Genomic DNA, 21,106 nt, shown 5'->3' on the forward strand with positions numbered 1-21,106 from the left:
TAAATTTTCCATATTCAATTCCCCAATTACTATAATTAGTATTACATAAAACACTCTTTGGAAAACAATGGCTTGGCTCAACATAAGGGATCTCTGTGATTGTTATATATAAAGTCAGGAGATCCAGATCCAGAATATGTATAGTTATATACACACACACATACACACACTCACAGGAGACAGAGAGTAAGAGAGAGAGATCTAAATCTCTTTGGATGTATTATAAAATTACCTACTATTATTTTAGTGAAAATTACCAGAGTTGGCAATCTTATTCCACAAAATTTACATTATATATTCATTTTGTGCTACAGAGTAAGATAGTGAGATTGTGTTTTCAGCTTAGTAAATTGTGTCATACATGACATCTGAGGACTATTGGCTAGAGTAAGATGGTTTAAATTTTGTGTTAACATTAGTTGAGAAAAGCTAAGTAAGTTTTCCTCCCTGCCTGCTCAAGCTCAAGATTCACTTTAGCACAGAGAATCAGAGGCTCTGGTATTCTTTTACTGGTGTAGATAATCCTTTATTAATTTGTATTAAAGTTTTGTATGAGTAAAATATTTTCTAGAAATATCTAGATGACCAAAGTAGGAGCTATTCCCAAACCCCACATATTTTGATTCTTTGTTTTGTTTTTTTTTAATCTGACTTAATTGTACCTGAAAAACTTTAAGTTACATAAAATAATGAACATTTTGCTTTCTTGGACCCCTCTTGGAATACTTCTAAGGTTGTTCTATTTTACCTAATTGATTGTCAGGGATATCACTTCTAACTCCCAAGACAGGTGTTGTAACACAATGGTTAGAAAATCTACAGCACATTATAATCAGTTATTCTGAAATGATCTTAATGTTGTATCAACACAAATAAGCTGTTTAAATTCCTGTTTTAGCAGCATCTGTTGCTGGCAGATTTAACACCTGATTGTCAGATCAGGATTTCTAAATCCTTTCATCCAGAAAATACTAAAAGAATAGTTAAAACATGTGACAAACCTTTATCTTTAGAGTTCAGGATTAATTTGGAGAAGTCGTCATTTTCCTCCCTTTTTTAGCTTGTCTCTTAAATGAAGCAGAAGCACATTCTGGTTACTTTCAGTCAGGGAGATATATTAAAAGTAAATATAGAGAAACAAGGAAAATCACACACTCTAGAAACATGTATTACTGCTGGGGGGAATTAACAGTTTCCCCAGGTGTCCAAGAGCAGCTGTGGTCTCCTTGTTGAAGAATGTGACTATTAAAGATGCATGACTATGTCTCTTGATTCTAATGCTTATCCAGTACATCTGTTAGCATATGCATCACTCCCAACCACAGGTGCTCTTTCTGTCTCACAGTCATGCTCCCGAGAGAGAGAGAGAGAGAGAGAGAGAGAGACAGACACTCTGACAGTTGGGCAGCCTTCCCATATTAAAACATGGCATAATTTTTATGAGCCCATGACTGTTTACATATGGCTGCTCATGGGCACAAATCTATTCCTGCTTTAAGTGAGCACTATCACAAAGGGAGGGTCCCATCATTAGCTTTCCTTGAAAATATGGGAGTTGCAGGCATTGTGAACCTAGTCCCCTTTCAATGCTTCTCAAGAACTAACTATGAAGGATCTACTTCCAACTGATACATAGCCTACCACGGTCTCATGGGTGCCAACAAAATATAAGAGATTCCTGAGTCAAAGACAATGGCCAGCTTATTATTTACAGTAGTAGCAGTAGGCAAAGCATCATCATTTTGTACCACTTTGCCAAGCCACAATTCCCAGAGAGCACCAGGAAAAGTGCAAGGTGATACATGCAGGAGAGGAATCTCAAGCTTAGGGAGCCTGAATCTCTTTAAATGGACTGTAAGCTATCCTGAACTTTTCCCCAGAAGGAGACATGCATCATCTTTATTATACTCGCTGTGGTTTGAATACATGTCCTCCCCCAATTCATATGTCAAAAACCCTAATGTCCAATATGATGATATCAAGAGATGGGGCTTTTGGGAGACACTTAGGTTAGGAGGGTAGAGGCCATTATAAGAGACACCCCACAGAGATCACTCACTCCTTTCACCTCGTGAGGATACAATGAGAAGACTGTGGCATACAAGAGGGCCATCACCAGACCTCAAAAGCACCCTGGTCTTAGACTTCTAGCCTCCAGAACTTTGAGAAATACATTTCTATTGTTCATAAGCCGGCCTGTCTATAGTATTGTAACAGCCTGAACAGACTGAGAAAATGGTTAGAAAGAGAGCAAACAAAGATGAACTTTGCTCCAGAGAGTAGTATTTTAGTCTTCCAACGTTGTTCCCTAGACAAACATCTCTGAAGGACAGTTCAGCGAAAAAGTCAAGCAGTGCCATTGCTTGCAAGAAACAGAGAAACACAAGAGAATTGTCTCCCAGAAGACTCCAGCTCAAAAAACGCTCAGAATGATTTATATGAAGAGATATAATTAGCTCTTTTCTGGCTAGAACCATGGAGAGTGCAGATGAAAAGAAAAAGAAGGTTCCTACTGTGCCAGAAACCCTTAAGAAGGGGTGAAGGAATTTCACGGAGTTGAAGATCAAATGTCTGAGAAAGAAATTGTTCAAAAGATGCTTCAAAAGGCAAGGAGGAAGCTTATCTATGAAAAAGCTCAGCATTACCACAAGGAACAGAACTAAGACTGGAATAACGAGGATAGCAAGAAAATCTGGCAACTTTTACATACCTGCAGAACCTAATAAATTAGCATTTGTCTTCATGATCAGAGGTATCAATGGTGTGAACCCAAAGATTCAGAAGGTGTTGCAGCTTCTTCGCCTTCACCAGATCTTCAATGACAGCTCTGTTAAGCTCCACAAGACTTTAGTTAACATGCTAAAGATTGTGGAACCTTATATAAGATGGGGGGACCCAAACCTGAAGTCAGTGAATGAATTGATCTACAAGCGTGGTTATGGCAAAATCAACCAGAAGTGAATTGCCCTGACAGATAACACATTAATTGCCCAATCTCTTGGTAAATATGGCATTATCTGCATGGAGGATCTGATTCACAAAATCTATACTGTTAGAAAATGTTTCAAAGAAGCAAATAACTTTTTATGGTCCTTCAAATTATCTTCTCCATGAGGAGGAATGAAGAAAAAGACCACCCATTTTGTAGAAGGTAGAGATGCTGGCAACAAAGAAGACTAGATTAATAGACTTATTAGAAGGATGAACTAAGGTATCTACCATGATTATTTTTATAATCTGGTCAGTAATAAAGAACTACTCTCAAATGGAAAAAAAAGATATAATTAAACAAAATAACATTGCAAACATGAAATATTTGAGTTGCATGTGAAAATTGAAAACATCAAGTGTGAACTCTTATCATTCATAGTCACCTCTTCCCATTCCAAGATCTCTACCAGATTCTGCCTTAAACTCGTTGCTTCTTCTTAGTGGCTTTATGATAAAACATTGAGAAAATTGACAAATATCTTTCAAACAGCCAGGGTCTCCATAGATAAAAAGCATTTCCTGCTCATCTTAGCACCATAATTTCTTCTTCTTCTTCTTCTTTTTTTTTGTAAAATACAAGGAGATATGAACAAAAGTTTTCCTGTTCTCAAAAACAGAGAACTCACTATAAGATCTCACTAATCCGGGGCGCCTGGGTGGCTCAGTGGTTAAGCCGCTGCCTTCGGCTCAGGTCATGATCTCAGGGTCCTGGGATCGAGTCCCGCATCGGGCTCTCTGCTCAGCGGGGAGCCCGCTTCCTCCTCTCTCTCTCTCTGCCTGCCTCTCTGCCTACTTGTGATTTCTCTCTGTCGAATAAAAAAAAAAAAAAAAAAAAAAAAAAAGATCTCACTAATCCAACTATCAGCTACTATTTTCCTTCTAGTTAAACCTGTTTTCATGGATAACAATGGATATCTGAGGGAAAGAATAAATTAACTTCCAGAAAGTAGCAGAGTATCATTAAGGTATTTTTGTTTTGTTTTTGTTTTATTGTTTTTGTTATTGTTTGTTTGTTTTGTTTTGATTTTTCTTACATAAACATGTATATTATATATTTCTGAATGCAAAACAGTAGTTGATTATGACAGAGACTCTATGCCTCTCAGATGCCTACTTTTCTTTTCTTTCTTTGCAATGATAGTCAACTAATTCAGACAATTAATATAATCATTCACAAGATTATATTACTTGACTGCTTTTATCTAGATATAGCCATAGAACTAAGGTCTACCAAAATTGACAAGGTTGTAAACAGATGTTTTGGAAGTAAAGTGGGGAAAACTCCATGAAGGTTCAAGCTGATTCTTCATAGAGATGTGCTCTTTTTGTCTTTTCCCTCTACTTCATTACTGCTGCTTAAAATCTGAAAGCAATGGAGCTATAGAAGTCCCTGCTAAGAACTATGGACCAGGTTAGAAGCATCCTGAGTCTCCAAAGCCTTCCTGAAAATATTATACGAGCCTCCATACCCTCTATCTCAAAATTTCTAATACATGAGACTAAAACAAACAAACATCCCAACTGTGTTTAAGCCATTATGTTTTTTCTTATGGGGGTGGGGGATGAGATAAGTTTTATTCTTTGCAGCCCAAATAATTGCTAACCATGTAGTGATTTTTATAGAAAATCTGGAAAGTATATTTAAAAATACAAGAAAAACAAAGCCATCTCATATTCTTGTTTTAGTGGCAAAATTTATCCAGATTATCAACATGGTAGAAATAGTAAATCTAAACCACCTCTAGTATGAGAAAACAAGCATTTTGTATTTAGAATTTTACCTCAAAAATTTATTGTTAGCTTCCTTTTTAAACATAACACATTCTTGGTTTTAGCAATTTAGGATCTAATTTCAGCTGTTGAAGTCTTCAGTAATGTCCATGAGTTAGAAATATTACACCTGAGATTTTCACTAGGTCTCAGGGTTTTGGTGGTGTATCTAATGCCTTTCATTCATGTCTATTTTATTATTCATATAATGTAGGCACATAATACATTTAAATGGTACAAAATATATAAAATAAAAAGCTCCCTTCTTTTTCATTAAGTCCCTTCATTAAGCCCTTTTTCTTTTTTTATCAAACTATAAATGATAAACAACTTTTATTTATTGTTCCTAAAAAGTCATCATGTCTCCAAAATGAATACATGAATACAATGAGCATCTATTTTATACAAAAAACTATTTTTAAATCCTAGGAATACAGCAGTGAACAAAGCATATATTCTGACATTTTGGAATTTATTTTTTTCATAAGAAACTTAGAAAGGAAGAAATAAAGAAAAAAGCAAATATTTAATATGACATCATGTGGTATGGCACTCACATGAAAAAAAAGAAGACAAGGAGTGATGGTAGAAAGCGACTTGAGTGAAGAGGTTGGAGTATTTAATATAGGGTGGTGAGGGACAATTTGTCTGGTAAGGTGTCATTTTAGAAAGTATATAAAAATATGATGGAATCTAATAAGTATATAGCAACTGTGGTTTTTTTTTTTTCACTTAATACTACATCTGGAAGATACTTCCATTTGCTTTGTATTCTCATTTTCAACATACCACACTTATCATTTCATCAGATAAAGCCCAATATTTCAGATATTCCTAAATTTAATGAGTGGCATGAAACATAAGATTAGAAAAAAAAATTATATCATCTAGTCTAATTTCCTTATGTTAAGAGTAAAAATACTGAAACACAGATATGTTCAATGACTTTGCTAAGGACATATAGGTGAATTCTGTAGGATGAGTCTCAAATGTGGTTCTTGGCACAATTTCACACATTATTAGCACATTCAAAACAACAAAAAAATTAACTCAGATCTCTCAACTCCACCTGAGTGGCTCAGTCAGGTCATGATCTGAAAGCATCTGCCTTCAGTTCAGGTCATGATCCCAGAGTTCTGGGATCAAGACTTATATCAGGCTTTCTGCTCAGCAGGGAGTCTTCTTCTCCTTCTGTCTGCTGCTCCCTATGCTTGTGCTTTCTCTCTCTCTCATTCTCTATCTCATTTTATCTCAAATAAATATATAAAATCTTTTTTAAAAAGTAATAACAGTTCATTATCATTTGGAGTACCCATTCAAAGCTGTGTTAGGCATCATCTTTATTCAAACATGAATGATCTGATAACTAAGTTAGGAAATTAAATGCTAAGTCTATCAAGACTAGAGTTCAGTAGGGACTCCTGGGTAGCTCAGTTGGTTAAGTGTCTGACTCTTGGTTTCCACCTAGGTCATGGTCTCATTGCTGTGAGACTGAACCAGCTCACTGGGCTTTGAGCTCAGTGGGGAGTCTGTTTCAGATTCCTTCCCCTTCTCCCTCTGCCCCTCCCCACTTGTGTGTTCTCTCTCTCTCTCTAAATATTAATAAATAAAATCTTAAAAAAAAAAAAAGAATAGTTCCCAGTAATGGATAGGATCCAAAAATTCAATTGGCAATGTTACATTGTTTAAACATTTATATTTATAGATTATGTATATGCATATAGATGTGCATATGCCTGTGTATGCATATACAAATATATATATTATGTATATATGTACAATGTAATTCAATTTTAAAAATTTGTGTTCACATTACAGTTCCAGTAGGCTAGCTGGCTGAAATGTATTTTAGCCATCTTAATTCATATTCCAGATAGGCTGGCTGAACCTTTAATCTCATTTTGGTTACAATGACTAATTTTTTAGTCAGTGATTTAAGTTATTGATTACTAGGCCTAGATGGTTTACAAACATTTAAGGATATTTTTAGTTGACATGAGAAAGGACCACAATACTTTGAAACACATAAATTTATTAAGTGAATAACTTGATATACCTTTTAGAAAACATAAAGAAAAATAGATGTGACAAAGAAAAATAGATGTGACAAGATGAAGCAATATCAAGGCATAAAGAATTCTTTCCATTGTACATCATTCCTCCTCTAACAGATTTCATAAAATTTGGTGTTTAAGTCAGAATGAACATATGAAAGGCCTGGAGGTTGTCTAAAGAGCAGCAACCAAGATTTCAAAAGTGCAGCAATTTGGAAGCCTGGAAAAATGCATTTAAAAATTTAAAATGAATCAAAGTGACTGTGGTTTTTTTTCTCTAGCTCCCCAAATAATCGAATGGGAGAGAAATGATGTTAGTTACTAGTGCACAAAATGAAAGTAAAAACAAGTTGATTTTTGCTCAAACATGGGGGGCCTCATCAGCAGCCTGATTAACATTTCACCTGTTCTGGGAGGCTGCAAGGACATAAAGGTTGAAGTTCAACATTGATCTAGGTGATTTAGGTGTTTTGCCTAAATCGAGGCTAGATAATAAAACCATTTGAGGCCATCCAGCCTCATTGTTCTCCCATGTTTTACCCCTTAAACACATTTTCTCTCCTGGCATTTTGTCCACTGAGGTGGTAATCCCAGGAATGAAATTGCATGCTATAAATAGTTTCAAAATATGAACTGCTATTCTGAACCAAATTTAAGCACGGTAGGTGTTTGTGATTTAAATTACCTGCAACAAAGGCAGCTTGTGTTGCAGCTTCTGTCAGCACCAAAAGTGAAAAGAAACTGCTCACATTTCTTTCTGAGCTTTTGAAATCTAAACACTTTTTTTTTTCTCACGGTAATGATTAATATAAAGATTATGATTGAATGAAATGGCAGAAAAATCACAAGTCAAAATGTTAAGGTCATTTTCCAAGAAAAAAATTTCTCCATGATGATGTAGAAGTTTTTTTTATTATCAACAAAAAGCTGAAAATGTTTAAGTAAATTGGATAAAGAGAAAAAAATAAATTTAGGGGATGAGAATCAGAAGTGCAATGCAAAAGGCAGAAATGAGGGCATAAAATGGTTCAGAATATATAACAAGGGAAGATAGCATTGTACATACAAAAGAACTTGTAAACTGAGTCTTTACAAATATGAACAAAACGTATGATCTTAAGGTTCTACATTAAGTAATAATTCAGAGTTCTAGATCCTTTCATTTGAAATCAAAACTTAATAAGTGATGCAGATTTATTTACTTTAAAAAGTATATTGGGGGGCACCTGGTTGGCTCAGTGGGTTAAGGCCTCTGCCTTTGGCTCAGGTCATGATCCCAGGGTCCTGGGATCAAGCCCCGCATCAGGATCTCTGCTCAGCGGGGAGCCTGCTTCCCCCTCTCTCTCTGCCTACTTGTGACCGCTCCCTCTCTCTCTGTCAAATAAATAAAAAAATCTTGAAAAAAAAAAGTATATTGGGTGTCTCCTATATAGAACTTTATACAGAAGCTTAGCGTGATTAATATCACAGTGAAATGTCATTAAAGGAATAAATGTGAGAAGAAGGAAGGTAAGAAAAGCAATTAAAGAAAGTTACTCTTTTAGAAATTTCCTTCATCGTGGACCATATAAGATCTTCTCTTCCAAACCCAATCTTCTAGGTTCAAATATAAATGTAAATGGTGTATCTATAGTCTCAAGAAGTTTCAAGGAATAGATCATATGTAGTGGACAAAAAGTTCCTTAAACAATAGGGAAAAAGTCGAATTTTGAATCCTATTATAAAATTTGATTGATGAGCATTGATAGTAGATATGAATATGTGGAATAAAAGGTGAAGTATCAGCTCTGTCTTGGATTAATAGAAGTTAACAAGTTAACCAAGATAGAGGGATGAAGGAAAGCATGATTGAGGGGATACAGCACACAGTAAATCATTAGCTTGTTTGGGGACTACTGTATTGTCAGACCCTCTTTGATATCAGATAAAGATGTCTTAATCCTTTGTCAAAAGGATTATAGGATAGGAACTGACTGGGAAAGCAAGAGAAACTAATTTCCACTGAGTGCCTTCTAAGATGCAGGCAGGAGCTTGATACTTTACCTAATTGATCTCCCTATTTACAGGAACAATAATGAAAGATGATTATACAAGTCAAGATTCAATGAGATAAAACTTCAAGCCCTAAAGTAGAAAAGTTGGCCAATTCCAACATTCCTAATGTGAAACAACTGGGAAAGTTCATCCACTGTTGCTGGAACAACCATTTTGGAAAACAGATTAATAACCAAAGATCCTGAAATTACTTCACCTGGATTGAAAAATAATATCAATGGTTAATTTGAAGTTGCAACCCTGGGACAAAGTGTGTGAGGGAAAATAAAATACAAAGTGATGAGTTACTCCACTGGTCACTGCTTCAGAATGAGCTAAGAATGAGCAAAAGCTAATTTTGGACAACTGCATCCTATGTGGTCATGTGGGAAGATTATGAAAAGGCTCTAGAAAAGAAAATACACACTAGAGTATTCCACCAGTTCCAAGAAAGAACAAGAATTTGTCTATCCATTCCTTTCTGTTTCCTTTCTTTCTTTGGTCAAAGTTTGCCCTGTAAGAAAGTCCACTCTGTCTCACTTTACATTGCTTCAGTGAACCACCTGGGAAGCTGGATTCCTTGCTCTGGGACAGTCACTCCATCCAAGTCCAGAAGTGGTAAAAAGAGCCAAAGAATTTAGATGTGTGGCTGATCAAGACAACATGTTAGGCTTGGCAACAACTGAGGTTCATAAGATGGTAAAGATACAGATAAGATTAAAATAACTTGAGGAGGGATATAAAAAATGTCCAAAAGAATACCCTAGAAAATCTCTCTGCTCTGCAGGGAGCCTGCTTCCTCCTCTCTCTCTTTCTCTGCCTGCCTCTCTGCCTATTTGTGATCTCTGTCTGTCAAATAAATAATAAATAAAATCTTTAAAAAAAAAAAGGAATACCCTAGAAAATAACTTCCATACATGTAGTAATAAAGACAGTTCAATATTTGTTCTTCCAAGCCATAAGCATGGAGTGTTTTTCCATTTTCTGTGTCCTCTTCAATTTCTTTCATAAGTATTCTTAGTTTCCAGAATACAGATCTTTTACCTCCTTAATTACGTTTATTCCTTGGCATCTTATGGTTTTTGATACAATTGTAAATGGGTTTAATTCTTTGAATTCTCTTTCTGCTGCTTCATTATTGGTGTACAGAAATGCAGTCTATATATTTAATACAATCCCTATCAAAATACTACCAGAATTTTTCACAGAACTAAAACAAACAATTCCAAAATTTGTACAGAACCACACACACAAACACAAACAAACAAACAAACAAACTAGTCAAAGCAATCTTGAAAAGGAAAGCAAAGTAGAAGGCATCACAATTCCAGTCTTTAAATTATACTACAATGCTGTAGTCATCAAGACAGTATGGTACTGACACAAAAATAAACACATAGATCAGTGTAACAGAATAGAAAACCCAGAAATGGACCCACAACTATATGGTTAACTAATCTTTGACAAAACAGGAAAGAATATCCAATGAAAAAAGACAGTCTCTTCAATAAATAGAGTTGGAAAAATTGGGCAGCTATATGCAGATGAATCTGGATCACTTTCTTTTACCAGACACAAAATAGACTCATAATGGATGAAAGACTTAAATGTGAGGCAGGAAACCATCAAAATCCTCAAGGAGAACACAGGTAATAACCTTTTTGACCTCAGATGTAGCAACTTCTCTACAAGACATGCCTCTGGAGGCAAGGGAAACAAAAGCAAAATGAACTATTGGTGGAACTTCCTCAAAATAAAAAGCTTTTGCACAGAAAAGAAAATAATCAAGCAAACTAAGAGACAACCTATGGAATGGGAGAAGATATTTGCAAATGACACATATCTGATAAAGGATTCGTATCCACAATCTATAAAGAACTTATAGAAAGTCAACACCCAAAAAATAATCTAAGAAATAGTCAGAAGACATCAACAGACATTTTTCCAAAGACATACAGATGGCTAATAGACACATGAAAAGATAGTTAACATCACTTATCATCAAGGAAATACAAATCAATGATGAAATATCACTTTATACCCATCAGAATGGCTAAATTTAACAACATAAGAAATGCCAGATGTTGGCCAGAATGGAGAGAGAGGGGAACCCTCTTACACTGTTGGTGGGAATGCAAGCTGGTGCAGCCATTCTGGAAAAGAGTATGGAGGTTCCTCAAAAAGTTAAAAATAGAGCTACCTATGACTCAGAAATTGTACTACTAGGTATTTACCCAAAGGACACAGAAATACTGATTTGAAGGGGCATATGTATGCCAATGTTTACAGCAGCATTAGCAAAAATAGCCAAATTATGGAAAGACCCCAAGTGTTCATTGACTGATGAATGGATAAAGTGGTATGTACGTATTTATGTCTGTATGTATATATGCACATATATGTGTACACACATATGCATATAATGGAATATTACTCAGCCATTAAAAAGAATGAAATCTTGCCATTTGCAATGACATGAATGGAGCTAGAGTAATCATGCTAAGTGAAATAAGTCAGAGAAATACAAATTCCACATGATTTCACTCATATGTAGAATTTAAGAGACAAAAGAGATGAACATAGGGGAAGAAAAAAAAAAACAAGAGAGAGGGGAAGCAAAATGTAAGAGATTCTTAACTACAGAGAACAAACTATGGGTTGATAGAGGGAGGTGAGTGAGGGATGCATTAAATGTGTGATGGGTATTGAGGAGGGTACTTGTGATAGGCACTGGGTGTTATAGATAAGCAAAGAATCCCTAAATTTTACATCTGAAGCCAATTTTACCATACATGCTAAATAACTGGAATTGAAATACAAAAAAAAAAAATTCAAAACTGGATAAAAAAAGTAATATAATGTCCTAAGGAGAAATAAAAACATATATTATAGTATAGTCACACAATAGAATTAAAAGCAGTTGTGAAATGAATGATTTATAACCACAATACCAACATGGCTGAATTATAAAACAATACTGAATGAAAGAACCAAGTCAGACATGACTATACACAATAACATTCCAACTATATCATTTAAAAACAGGAAAAGAATGAAATAGTATATGTTGAGTAGAGATAGCCACAAATGTGCCACATTCCAAAAGAAGGGCAAAGAAATGATTACCAGAAAATTTAGGATACTGATTTCTTCTGGAGTGGAGAGATATGTAATCGGGGTGAGACTTGAAGACTGCAGTAATAATTGATTCTTTAACTGCATAAAGAATACAAGGATATTTATTTTATTCATCTTTAAATTATTTATATAGATTTTTGTATACAATTTTTTGTATTTATAATACATTTAATAATTTAAATAAAACATTAGCTTCTTTAAAAAAAGGTCACTAATTGAGCTCAGCTCTCTCCCTTTCTACCAAGGCAGACCTAGGAGATGGAAAGAGATTCTGTCCTTGTGTTATTATGGACAGGCTGCTCCCTAACCAGGAACACTCTGATTAAACTGTTACATGAGCAAGAAATAAACTTGTATTTTGTAGTTTTGGGGGCTACTGGTTTAGCAAGTAGCATTAATCAAGTATGTGTGTGAATGTGATATGTGAGTGTGCCTGTGTTGTGTGTCTATGTGCATGATTCATATATGTGGTACACCAGGCAATAAAACATATGTGATGTATCTATAAATCGTGAAGGATAATTATAACATGAACAACCATGATACCGAACCAACTTATGAACAGGAATAGCCACAGTATTGTTTAAACTCCATGTGTGAATCTGTTAAGGAAAAAACAACACTCAATAATTTTTTCAGAAATTTGGATGCTTGCCAAAATTTTGCACTTCCTAATCTCTGTACCAGCTGGTTTTATCTTTCCCCAGACATGTATACAGATGACTACCTCACCTCTTTCAAGTCTTCCTCATATTTTGTCTTGTAGTGTGGCCTTCCCTGGCCATGGTATTTAAAATTTCACATGTAAATGCTCCAAAATAAAATCTTTATTTTTATTGTTTCCTTTTTATTTTTATTTTTTATTTATATTATGGTACTTATTATCTTATAACTTAGCTAAATTTAATTCATTTTACTGTTGGTCTTCCATAGTAAAACAATAGAACAATAGAACAAAAACAGAGGACTTTTCTGCTTTGTGCACTTTTGTACATGTAATACATGTAATACATCCAATACTTGGAGTTACTCCATATGCCTTTATTAATTTATTCATTCATTAATCAATGGTTAGAAGACTGTGCCATCAACTCAGCCCAGTAAACTGTGGCATTTCCTAGGACACAATTCTGAGAGTTAGTTTTTGAAGAAGTGATCATTCTTTTCTAAGCATACTCTACCTTTTATATTTTGTGAACTGGCTCTAATTTGTATATATCTGAATTTAACTCTAAACAAAGAAAGTTCTACTCATATTCATATATTTCATTCTAGTCAAAGAGAATGTTTTCTTTTATATGCCTTCTTTAACTACATCGTAGGAAAAACATACACATTTAGATCATCAATTTCTAGGTATTACCTGTACATCATAATCTTTATTTGGAAGTTTATTCTCAAAGGTCAGGGTTCCCTTTAGAGGATAAATAACCACACTTGGAACATGGATCATCCCTTAGAGCCTGAAGATTTTACCTTCTACCTTGGTTTACAGGCTTTAAACAAGCCACTCTGTAACACAGACTTTTCCATAGTCCCACTGAATAAATCAGATAGAATCCTTTGACTCAACAATACTTCAACTTACAGAAAGAAAAATAGCCACATTAGGAAGATGAACCAATTTTTTTTCCATTATGCTAAAAAAAAATGCAAAGCACTTGCTGACAGTATTTCTAAACAATTCCAAAAGGAATTATTTCGCTGCCATTTCCAAGGCAGAAACATATTCTTTTCATGACTGATTTAATGACTAAAATGGATTCCCAAGGGGAGAGCAGTCTCACACTGATATGATGCACAACAGGAGAGGGACAAAAGGTGAGAACCCTTCTCACCGAAGCCTATATGTGGTTTTGGCTATCTCTTTACCTGTGAATGTATGTTTCAACAGGGGAAGTTCTGATTTTGACTCCCTTCTGCTAAGACCTTAGAAATCCATGGTCAAAGGAACCACTTTCAGAAAAAAAATTCTCATACTTATACTGTTTTATGTTGAATGACATCAAATATTATTATAATAACCCTGAAAACACTCTTAGTTTATATTTTCCACACAATAAAATAATCAAAATTGCTTATATATGTGAAATTGCAGCTGATTGATCAAGTGTAGATTTTAGTCCACTAAAACATTTAGTGCATATTGATATTTCACAGAAAGTAACATTAAACTTGTAAAATCCAGATGTCTCAGTTGGACTTCTTAAAAATTAGCACTCATTTATGATTACAAGATACAGAACCGGTATATGTTTGATATGATATGAAGAGGTCTTTAATACAGAAAAAGGATGTGTGGTATTTTTTTAAAGATTTTATTTTATTTATTTGAGAGAGAGAGAGGGAGGGTGAGAGAAAGAAGCAGACTCCCAATTGAACAGGGAGCCCAATGCAGGGCCTGATCCCAAGACCCTGAGATCATGACTGAGCCAAAGGCAAACACTTAACAGACTAAGCCACTCAGGGGCCCCAAGGATATATAGTCTTAACATCTAAATCAAAGGGCTTTGAGAGCTCAGCCTTCATTTTTGTCAGCTGTCTATGAATGCTGCTTTATCTCAGACTCAAGTCTCTTCCCTGTAGCTGAGTCAACAACTCTTTATTTGCCTCAATGTCTTTGTGAACTACTAATTTAAGGTTGCAAATATTCAATACAAATTTTAATGAGTTTTACCAAAGAAAAATAAGTATTTTTAGTGTCATAGGGAAACTTAATGGTAGATTTCAGATAAGTTGATAGCTGGAAATAAGCAGGAATTAATCAATGAGAAGTAGACAAATGGACATTCCCTGGTAGTGAGATTCATTTGTGAAAAGGCACTGTAGCAAGAAAAAATTTGATGTGATCAAGAAATGGAATGTTAAAAGATCTTGGAAGTTTATTAATTAGAATAAAAAACTCAAATGCTCTAATAAATAACATAAAGTAACAACTTAACCTAATGAAAGCTTTTTCATTGTTGCAGATATTTCAGCTCCAAGTGGTGATTCAAACATATAGATTCTTTCCCTTGGGTGTATTTGTCATTTCAGAATTCTTTTCCAAGAAACAAGTAGATCACATGGGAAAAGTCAATACGGCAAGTGGCGCACCTCATTTCCACTCACATTCTATTGATGACAACTGTTCATTTGTTCCTAGTTAGCTGCAAAAGTGAATGATAAATATAATCTTCCTTTTATGCTTAGAAAAGAGGCATATCTACAGTTTTCACCACAAAGGGAGAAGAGAGAGAAAAGCTAAGGCCAAAGAGTTAATCAGGTATCACACGATACAAAGTCTAAACGTCCACTAACACACTGTATTATACCTAAAAAATAGGAAGTCAAATGTTGACTTAAATGGTATAATTTAATTTGCACTTTTACAAGATCATTCTAATTATAATACGGCTATCAGGAAAGGAGTTGGATGTATGGGACTGCAACTCAAAGACAGGGCAATTTAGCAACAAAATTTGGAACTTGTCTTACAGGAAGTAATTGAAGTAAATGGACATGGATGAGTTTGCTACATGGGGGAAAAATGATATTTTCTGAACAAAAACTGTTGCAAACTATTATTTCTGATTTAATTCTTGTTTTTCAGTACAGCTTAAAGGCTAATGAAATGTCATTGATTTTCAGATCAATAATCATCATTATATTGTATATTCAGAAAAGAGAGAAAAAGGAGGGAATGTAGATCTGGCACTTTATTTTCCTTTTACCATCTGGAGAGTGCTGATACATGCAGCTTTATTGTACCTACTTCTTGGACTAATTTTGGAAGGAACACAAATAGTCTACATTTTTATTTCCAGAACATTTTTTTTTTTAATGTGTGAAAAGATTTAAGTGTATGGATGAGTCAAAGGATAAGTTTCTATGAGTCATTGGGGAGTGAAGAATAGAAATGCCAATTTCAATCTCTAGTATCTGACAGTTTTGATAAACATTTATAAAACAAGACTATCTGTACCATAACATGCGGCAAGATAAAAATGCAGTGTAGAGTTTGCCCTTCATTAAAAGTTCCTGAATATGAGAATTTAAATGACTAGCTGATAAAGGGTCATCCCTAAGGTATTATGAGTAGGAAGGAGAAGGGACCAGAGCCAAGTTATTCTAGGTCAGCTATATTTTCCACAGGAAGCATTTGCTTACAGACAAAATCCGGTTTCAATGACCACCAGGGCTCATTTACACATTCCCATCTATGGATCATTTGGTAATACCATAAAGAGAAGGTATAAACAAGTATGAAGTGCTTGTTGCCTTCTGTAAGTGCCAGTGAACACCAGAGCAAGAGAATGGCCCAAGGTGTACATAGACAGACAGTAGAGGACTCTTAGAAGTTCTGGCTGAGAGGTGCCTAGGTGGCTCAGTTGGTTAAGTGTCTGCTTTTGGCTCAGGTCAGGATTCCAGGGTCCTGGGATCAAGCCCCACATTGGGCTCCCTGCTTGGCTGAGAGCCTGCTTCTTTGTCTCCCTTTGCTGATCCCCCTGCTTGTGCTCTGTGTGTGTGTGTGTGTGTCAAATAAATAAATAAAATCTTTAAAAGAAGAAGAAGAAGTAGATCTGGCTGAAAGTAGCTTCAAAATCAATAGCATATAGATATAAATTTCATTCCGTACCCAAAGTCAATAGTTCTAATTTAATTACTATGCCACCAGTATGCCTTAGTTGACGTGCCCCACCAAGACTGGAGTAATAGGAGCTCTGTCCCTGAAGTAATTTGTTGTTAAGCAATGGGGGAGTTGCAATGAAACAAAATATTTCCAAAATTCCAAACTATTTTCTAAATTCCACATAGTTTTTAAAGTATATGCATTTGTAGGGTTCAAAGAGACTTCAAACCTTTTTTACATCACAAAAATTCTTTGAGAATCTGATAACAGCTCTAGACCTCTGCTCCAAAAAATAAAATGTCAAACATATAGTGACACAATTTCTGGCTGCTTTTTTTACCTCTAAAACTCAACCATGTATCAGAAATTTGTGGCTTAGAGGGAAGATTTACATTTTCAGACTTGGAACTTGTGTTCTTTCCACTCTTGGTTCATTCATTTAGTCACCATTAGATATTCTTATCTCAATTCCATTTTTATAAGTATGCATTCATTCTGTAGACTTTTACTGACAGAAGGGCTTGCTGACTCTGCAATGGGCTCTGTATATAACCAAATTCATATAAAACTTGTCATCTGGTTTTAAATTTTCTCTTTAATAGAATAACTACAACATTTCTGAGACCCTCGCAAGTGGAGATGTATCTTTCCAAAAGGTCTGCCTTCTCTACTTTTCATAATTGTGCAGTTCCAGTTCCTTAATGTGACACTCAGTTCCAGGACATTACTTCAACTGGGTTTTTATCATACTTATTAACAAATTCTAGAGTCAGCTCTTTTGATTTATGAACTTTCTTTCTAATAATACCTCACTGTTTGGCATGGACACAATTACTGCAACTGGACAAAGACAGACAGAGAGAAAGAAACTAGGGCACCGTTGATACTACTTTAATATATTTTCTCAATCCAAAAATGGACAGATAACAACAACAACATTGAGGTTGAGAATGGGCTTGAGTGACAAAGGGAATTGCTAGAATTTTCTTCTACCCTACTTTATTATCTCTCTCATCATTCCCACTGTTTTGCTTACACATTAATTATTTTTAAGCTTATTCTATCCTGGAAAGTTAATGACAATTAGCAAATGCAAAAGTTTCATCTAATCACTAGGCATTGTTTTAGAGAATGATAGAAAAAACAATCTTTTATTTTGTGTACCTAACACACAAGCCCCAATACAAACTTTATGGTTTATCTATCCCAAATCTAAACCATCATCTTTGGAGACTAAATATTTTTCAATATAGAACTTCATTGGATTTTCTTTCTTCCCTGAATTTCAAGAATGTCTCCTCCTCGAGTGGGAGGAAAACAGAATGAGTATAGAATAAATTGACAATAAAAGAAACCATGAGTCAGCTGTTTCAAAAGGCAAAATAAGAAAAAAAAAAAGTTTCCTATCAGAAAAGGAGGTTAAACAAATTCTAAGAATACAAAGGAAAGGAATTAAATTGTTTAAATTGCTTCCAGACAATGGCTTTAGCCTTAGTTTTTGGATTAAGCAGCATCACAGAAGGAAATGGCAGATAATTGCCAACAATGAGAAGCACAGAATGGAGTGAAACAGTGAAAAGGCCACACAATTAACTCTATGTCCTGTTGCATAAGGTTAAACTTTTACTGTGGGCATGGATGCTCTTGTCTGTAAGGATTCTCTATCTTTATGGGACAAGAAATACAAAAATACTTCCTTTAATAAGGAAAGCATCCAGTTTCTTGATGAATATAGTTTGATTTCAATGTGCTTTAAGGCATCTTTACTTTAAGGATAAATTTGACCTCTTCAATGTCTCATCTAACCTTTTTGTAGCCCAGGGCTGGTGCTATAATGATATTCAATGGGCAGCAAACTCTACATTAGAAATAATGAAACATTAGAAGACCTGGATGCTCAAATTTATCTTGTAACTTTTCCAACTCCCGGATGTTTCACAGTGAATCATGCCTTGGGTCGAATGAATTATCTCTGAATGTCCTCTTTACAGTACAAATTTTGTTATTGGGGAAAAAAGAAAGAAAGAAATGCACTAACCAATTAGTAGCCACAGATTAGCATGGATTTGGGTATTGACTATTTGATTTATAAAATTTAGAGGCACACCTGGGTAGATTAGTCAGTGAGGCATCTGACTCTTGATTTTGGCACAGGTAATGATCTTAGGATTGTGACACTGAGCCCTGCATCAGGCTCCACACTGGGCATGGAGCCTGCTTAAGATTGTCTCTCTCCATCTTTGCTGCCTTTCCCACCTCCATCTCAAAATAAATGAATAAACAAATAGATATATGAAAGAAAGAGTGAAAGATGAAAAAGAGGATGGAAGAAAGAAAGGAAGAAATGCCTGGGGGGCTCACTCATTTAAGCATCCCATTCTTGATTTTGGCTCAGGTCATAACCTTGGGGTTGTAGGCTCAAGCTTCATATTGGTCTCCATGCTCAGCACAGTCTGCTTCTCCCTCTGCCACTGCCTCTACCTGGCTTGCTCTCTCTCTCTCAATCTCTCTTTTCTCAAATAAGTAAATCTTTAAAAAATTTTTTTAAATATATAAAATAAAATTTAGAAACTCATAAGACATGGGAATGGGAGAAGGTGGTCAAAAAGTAGAAAAGTCCAGTTAAAAATGAATAAATGATGAAAATGTCATGTATAGCATGGTACTATAGTTAGTAATATGTATTACATATTTCAAAGTGCTAAAGTAGATCCCAAAAGTTCTCATCCCAAGAAAAATGTTCTATAACTATGTATGGTAACAGATGTTAACTAGACTTCTAGTAGTGTTCATTTTGCAATATATACAAATATTGAATCTTTATGTTATATACCCAAAATTACCTTATGCCAATTATATCTCAGTACACACACACACACACACACACACACACACACACACACGTATGCATGGTAGATGTTCAAGGACAACTGGCACAATTGTTCTTCCAAAACAGTTTTCCATAGTCCAGAAGAGGAAAACTAAACTCTCAGAGCTTGGGATAGCACCCTAATGAGAATTGGAATGTGGGAAAGTAAATGAGGAGACCCCTACACACAACAAATACCCTATATGAATATTGCCAAAGGTTATGTGGGCACAACTCCAGGTTTGCCCAGGACCTTCCAGGTTTGCACCTGTTTTAATTATCATTAACTCCCTTTTCACTCTCACCCTGTCAAAGGTCTTTACTTCTAGCTTTCTCTTCTAATTAGAAAAGAAAGACTCAAAAAGGAAAAGTTTTACACATGAGCATGAAATATCTTAGAGAGATTGTTGAAGACATTGAATACCAAATTAAAGCTTTAAGAAGTTATTCTTTGAGGCCAGAATCTATGTTTAAAAAAGGAATTTATTTTCCCTTGTGTCTACTCTATAACATAAGAAGTTCTGACCTGCTCATGAGTTTATGCTCTTAAAGGAGTAAATGTGTTTGGTCACACCACACTATCTTCCTTTTCCTACACTAGCCATGTCATCTCCATTGCTAGTGTATCACTCTAGAGCCTTTTAGTGTTCTGGTTCCTCAGGGCTCCATCATGGGCATTCTCTTACCTGTTTACTCTCCTGGCTATCTCCACCAGTCCATAGTTCCAAATACAAATTTGTGGTGATATCAACCATTTTTAAATCTCTAGTCCAATCTTCCCCTTGGAATTCCCAAAAGACACACAAAACTATTTTGACTTCAATACTTAGATGCTTCACAAACATCTTACAATGGAAATTTTGACCTTTGCTCATTATAATTCCATTTCAATAATTGCCCAAATCAGAAACCCATAAGATATATTTTCTTTTTCTCTCCTTCACCCTTGATAAATAATCCATCAATGGATCCCATCAAATCTACCTCTAAAACATACCTGGAATCCATTTCTCTTCTATTCCACTTTTACCCACTTTAATCTGGTCACCAGATTAAATCTATTAGCCACCCTTCTCACTGGTTTCCCCATTTTCATTCTTGACCTACTAATACACTTTCCACACACTAACCAAAAATATCTTAAAACATAAAACAATCATGTCATTGTCCAACCTTTTAAAAGCTCTCTATTACACATTGAATAAAACTCCTTACTATGGCCTTTGATCTAGCCCCCAGCTATTACCCCTACCTTTTTTTCCATATTATTATTTTTTTTAATTTTTTTTATTATAATTTTTTATTTTTTATAAACATATATTTTTATCCCCAGGGGTACAGGTCTGTGAATCACCAGGTTTACAGCAATCTACACATTTAATGCAATTCCTATCAAAGTACCATCCATCTTTTTCAAAGAAATGGAACAAATAATTCTAAAATTTATATGGAACCAGAAAAGACCTCGAATAGCCAAAGGGATATTGAAAAAGAAAGCCAACGTTGGTGGCATCACAATTCCGGACTTCAAGCTCTATTACAAAGCTGTCATCATCAAGATAGCATGGTACTAGCACAAAAACAGACACATAGATCAATGGAACAGAATAGAGAGCCCAGAAATAGACTTTCCATATT

General features: G+C 35.1%; 1 pseudogene; it reads left to right on the top strand.

The window, feature by feature from the left end:
- The first annotated feature begins 2,475 nt into the window (after positions 1-2,475).
- LOC101676059 lies at positions 2,476-3,210 on the top strand (annotated as a pseudogene).
- The last annotated feature ends 17,896 nt before the right edge of the window (positions 3,211-21,106 follow it).

The sequence above is a fragment of the Mustela putorius genome, unplaced genomic scaffold, assembly GCF_011764305.1.
Source record: "Mustela putorius furo isolate JIRA1106 unplaced genomic scaffold, ASM1176430v1.1 tig00000083_pilon_pilon_pilon, whole genome shotgun sequence".
Lineage (NCBI taxonomy): Eukaryota > Metazoa > Chordata > Mammalia > Carnivora > Mustelidae > Mustela > Mustela putorius.